This window comes from Myxocyprinus asiaticus, chromosome 43, assembly GCF_019703515.2.
Source record: "Myxocyprinus asiaticus isolate MX2 ecotype Aquarium Trade chromosome 43, UBuf_Myxa_2, whole genome shotgun sequence".
Lineage (NCBI taxonomy): Eukaryota > Metazoa > Chordata > Actinopteri > Cypriniformes > Catostomidae > Myxocyprinus > Myxocyprinus asiaticus.
In genome coordinates this window covers 6,364,135-6,370,227 of record NC_059386.1, presented here as the reverse complement: position 1 = coordinate 6,370,227, position 6,093 = coordinate 6,364,135, and positions in this window count along the sequence as shown.

The following is a 6,093-nucleotide window of genomic DNA, read 5'->3' as shown; positions in this document are numbered from 1 at the left end:
ATTGAGGCAAATCACTATGTGACCACGAGGACTTAAAAGCGCATTGGGAATTGGGCATTCCAAATTGGGTGAAAAAAAAAAAAAAAAGATCCAAATCTTAAACATATATCAATATTTCCAGTATGACCTAAACTGAGTTACAATTGCTAGAACATTTAATATAATACTAGTGTTTTAAATATTTTAAAACACAATGCTTTTTTGAAAAAGATAACTATTTATGTACATAAGTAAATAAATAAAACACTATGAATATGGACAGAGCATTCAAATTAAACATCCTAAAAGTGAAAAATAACACTGAACCATTCCAGAATTACCTGCTTTTGTTGATTTCAAATCAATTTCATCTTATTTTTACAGTATTCCACTACAGTTACAGTTTAAATCGTTGGTAATCAGAATACAGTTACATTCAAAAAGTATTTTGATTACTGAAGAGATTACTTTGCATTTTATTGTCATTTGTTTCATTTAATATTTAGTCCTTTCAGATGGAAAACATTTATACATATAAATGATGCGATATGAAGTGCATTTGAACAGCGGTGAAACACTTTCTTATGATGTGTTACATTCATACGAACAGACAGAGGAGTAAGTTTGAAGTAAGTTTGGAGCAGTAGAAATAGAAATAAACCTTGTGTATGTCATGTGCACATGTATCTTTATGCTAAGCTAAAATGCTCTTTCTAGCCATTTTACATGCACTCGTTTCCAAGTACGGTGGTATTTTTTTATCAAGAAAATAAACATTTGATTATATTTTTTTCTCCCTATTAAGACATTTCACATTAGGACAAAAATCTTATTCTTGATGAGAATCCTTAAAACATGATCAGTTTGATTTATCTTGCTTTAGAAGCAACACTGCATAAGATATTTAGGTTTTTCAGAGAATGTATTTTTAATGTGTATTTTGTCTTACTGTACTGGCAGAGTTTTTATAGTCAAAACAAGTCAAAAAAATCTACCAGTGCTGAAGAAGTAATCCAAAGTATTTAGAATACGTTACTGACCTTAAGTAATCTAATGGAATATGTTACAAATTACATTTTACAGCATGTATTCTGTAATCTGTAGCGGAATACATTTTAAAAGTAACCCTCCCTGTACAGTACTTTTGACTTGTATCATTAAAAACTTCAGTCCAACAATCAGATGTTTCAATCCAACTCCCATCTATTTGGCTGGATGCAAAAAAAAAAAACAAAAAAAAATATCTGCAAGATCTGGTAGGTCCCTTAAGTTGAATGTATTTCTGTGCATTTGATAAGGGCAACTGAACCTATGCCTCTTTCTTTTAAAATGCTTGATGCCTTTATTCCTGTTTTCCTGTCCTTGGTGATGTTATGACTTGTCGATTTCATTACCTCAATGAACACATGCCCCTCTCTATTGCCATTTCCTAATGCTACAAATGGTCATATTAATCCTACAGTTCCATGTTTGGTATGAACGGCATGATTAATTCTTTTAGTCAGAGATTTTCCCCCTTTTGCATGAACCAGCTTGCCATTAACCACAGCCCTAGAGTAAAAACTGAGAGCATTATCTGTACAAAAACTGGACTCTTAAAGGAGATAAGACTCTCTTGGTGTTGGCTGTCTTACATATGGGCATCCAGTCCGTGAAACATGTTGGAAAAGGCTAAACATATTCACAATTTGCTCTGGTACAGCTTGTGTGCCATAAAAAAGTTTTTGAAATTGTTCATTCTGAGTCTCAAATAAGAATGCACTTTGGCTCTATAAAGGACCCCAATTCTTTACAGAAGTTGCTGCATGTACAAGTTTGTGGACATTATAAGACACATGGCACTTAGCATACAAAGACTCAAAACGTCATACAAATGCTTTTAAAAGACTGTCAGCTGTGTCAGTGATTTGAGGTGAAATTGAGTGTTGAAGGAGGAAGAATGTGGCCTGAGAAAGAAGTAATAAATGCTCACCATATTTTCGAGGTCAAATGCCAAACAAACAGGGGAGGCTGTAAAATAGGAGGACGTGCCTGTATTCGGAAGCTTTCCAAAATTTTCGCAAACTAATTGAACGGGGTGGTTGAATGGTAAGGAACCTTTTGTCAATTTGCTCAGTTTCTCTCCCAATGTACCAGGGCTCTTTGTGATATTTGGAGTCAAACCATAGTGTAGTCATTATGCGACAAACTCCTAGTAATATGCCATGCATATACTCAAATGCAAAACCAGCAACCATGTTGAAAAATGTCAGCAGCATTAGAGGAGATGGACCTTTTACACCATTAGACATGCTTTGCCCTCAGATTATGGGGGAGCTCACTGATCGTGAAATGAAGGGGCCAGATGTGAAAAGGGGAAGATTTGAAAACTGGAACAACATCAACATTCCATGAAACCGAGATGTTCAACATATCTGGATCAATGAGTGCACTGATAGATTTGTACATAGCACCATCAAATATGTCCTCAACATTTTGTGAGCTGCTCTTTATCCTTGAACATTTGTAATTTAAAGAGTGAAAAAAATCTGCATCCTGAAGTTTACCTTGCAGTTGTTTTGCAATGGATAGTTTGATAAAGACAGACCCAGATTTGATCAAGTCTGATATGTCCCCTGGGTATACAATAACATGAAGCACAATGGGTGGGGATTTCATTCCCAAAGAAAAATTGGCATGATTGGCAAATATACTGCACTTCATATGTGTCACAGTGGAACGATTTCAAGAACTTGTTTAAGCTCTCTGGAACACCATTGGTTGAATCAGGACAGTGGAGGTTGATAAGATCCAACAAGTCACTCAAAGCTCCTTTGGATGTTGTATGTCTGAGGCTATAGGCGAGTATACAGAGTAACGATTCCTCATTTGTGATTTTGGAATTTGGGTATATTTTTTCACCCACTCCTGTTTCTGAGAAACTAGAAAGATATTGTATTAATTACATCCATGCAGGCACATTAGTGGTGTGTACTTCAAAAAAGGATGCATGTTTTTAGAAAGATAAACTAGGGAGGAATTCTGAACTGTATTCTCACTTGAGTGTCTGAAAAGGTCTCATTAGCTGTGCTAACTGCCTCATCCTCATCATCAGTAAAGCTTCTGAGTTCACTGGTGAAAATGCTTCTATTTTGCACTCTTTTATAATTTAATCCAAATTTTTTCATTACAAATTGTATTATCACCTTGGGAGATTTACACGAACACCTATAATTCCATTAGGCCTACATGTAAGCAAGATAATGACATTGACCAAAGGCCATGTTAACTCTTTGGTACAAAATGTCAGATTTCTTTCCTTCCATCGAGGCACACAATATGCTCTTTGGAACATTCTCAAACCATGCTGAAATAACTTGATTATCAGGTGTGAACAACTTCAAACTACTTTTTGGGTCCATGCATGCCAATTTGAGGGTATTTGGCACATACCAAATACTAAGAAATTCTGAAAGTTAAACCTTTAATTGCTAATAAAAATTTTAATTGAAATATTGTTTTAAAGATAAACATTTTCAATAGTGGACTGAGACCTCACTTTTAATAAGAATAGCCTATTTTACTTAATAATTCTCCCATGTATAGCCTCTTGTGCTACATATATTCTAACATTGTTTTGCTGTAAAACTTTCTAAAATACTCTCTGACAATATTATTAACTGCTTAGTTACTGTTAAGCGCATGCACTGGGTGATACAGACCATAATAGGGTAATCACAAAGGACGTGTCCTACACTCAAAACAGCAAGACGCAGCGAAACGTGTCTTGAGGAAAAAAAACGTTTAAACTTTTAAAATGGACTCGGCATCCTACTGCGACATGGAAAGCTGAAGAAAATAACAAGATGTGTCGCAATGGTCAAAAACGTCCATGTAGCACCTGTTGAAATAGAAAAAATAACAGCGCACGTGGAATCAAATACGCGTCCTGTGAACTACCCCTTGTGCTCTGACGGCGTCCGCGCGCAGCCGAATTTAACCGTCACCAACCGCCGTGAGTTCGTACGTCTTCATACAGGTAAGACATTTTTATTTATTTATTCATTTTAATGAAATACTGTCCGTTCAATTCTGTATTTGTAACACTGCTAATATTTAGGTACAGCTATTTTGTCGAGATTTTGCCATTTTTGTAAAATTATTGTTAAAGGAGCAATATGTAACATTGACATCAAGTGTTTAAAATGGATACTGCAGTCCAAATTCGAAATATTGGAGAGAGTTGTCTCCCCCCGCCCCCTCCTCCCTAGACTCCAAGCTCACATAAGTTGCCAGGTTGAGGACACGCAACAGGAACGAGCAAACTGACAATGGCAAGTGACAAGCCTTACATTGTAAATTGATCAGCTAATGTATACATTTGCAAATTATAAACCAGCTCATGTGGATTTTTTATAACTCTGTCAATGTTAGCTAGATGTATTGCTGGCTTCCATGGCTGCAGCGCGCTGTGTTTGCCCGCTAACTTGTTTCAAATCTGGCAACCCGGGGTGTCGAAATACTATTGGGAAATGGGCAGTGGGCAGGATCACACAGGCCAAAACACAAACAGAAATTCCGGCCTGGAACGGACATTTCAAAGTAGAATATACTGGCTGTAGTATTGTTTTCGGAGAAGCCAGTATTTCAACTTACCATGTTTCCTAAATCTCTGATAACATATTATGATAATTTTATGCTTTAGTACAGTAAATATATTACATATTGCACCTTTAAGTACTGTGTTCACTGAAACATCAATACCTGAATGTTTTCAAAGATATACAGCTAAATTTGTTTTTTGTGTTTTTAAAAGTGGAAAGAGTAATTTTTTTTGTTACCTAAGCATATTGGTCTCCAACGGCAGGAATGCAAGTTGTTAAGGTACTGTTGTCATGGATACAATTAGCTGTAGCCAACAGATGAGAATGACACAGTGCAGTTTTGTAGACATTTTTATATATATATTAAATTAATAAATGTATTTAGGATATTGATGTTAGTATACACACACACACACACACACACACACACACACACACACACACACACACACAGTATAAATAAAAATTAATATATAAAAATTGTATATACATATATATAATTCTTTATAATTATATGAGTAATAATATATATTAATATAATATGTTTTCTGTTAAGAAAATGGGAAAGTGGGTTCTAACTGAATGGAGAGAGGAGCCACCCACTTATGACATTGTTCCTAGAAAGGACATACTAAAAGAAAATTTGGAACTTGAAGATGTAGTGGATGTGGCCTATGAGGATGAAAGCTCATCAGCCACAATTATTGAAATAAACGGTAAGAAAGTGTAATCTTGTCTGTAGATATGGCACATATTTTAACGTCTACTTTGATGTTTATGTTTTCCACTTTAGACAACAAGGACAGGATCAGAAGGAGGATGTGAAGGCTGGAGGGGAAAGGAAAAGAACACCCACGTGTGCCAACTGTTGAGAAAAGAGTGATTAAAAGAAAAGAGAATTTACAGTCCACCTCAGTCCCCAACATCAGATGAAGGGTCTCCACTGAAATGTCAAATAATACTTTTACTCTTCATTATTCAATTAAAAGCATACCAAGTTAAATAACACAGGGATGCTAATAGTGTATGTCTGTCCTTAGGTTATTGACAAAAATAAAAATATCTTATTGGAAGATATAAACAACAAGGGCAGTCATGCCACAGAACACTCAAGCAGAGGGACACTCGAAAAAGAAACTGCGCTTCTGCGGAAGGAAAACGAGGCTCTAAGAGCTTTAAATATATCTCTGCAACAAAGTATGCTTTAATCTATCTCTCTCTGTCTATCCATATATATATATATATATATCAATTTATCAGCCAATTTATAATGTATAATAATATCAGCCTATAATAATTTTTACATTTTTAAATGTTTTATTTTTCACCAAGTAATTCTTCCAAGGCTTGAAAGCATGAACTGAGACACTCACAATCCTAAACCTAAAGACAATCCGAGCCATAATAACCCAATGTTACAGGTTACAGCACATTACTAACATGTTTTAGTAACAATTTTAGTACCCTATACTCTGTTTTTTTTTCTTGACAAATACAGGATTTAATTTTAGTGCCATAACCTGTTTTTTTT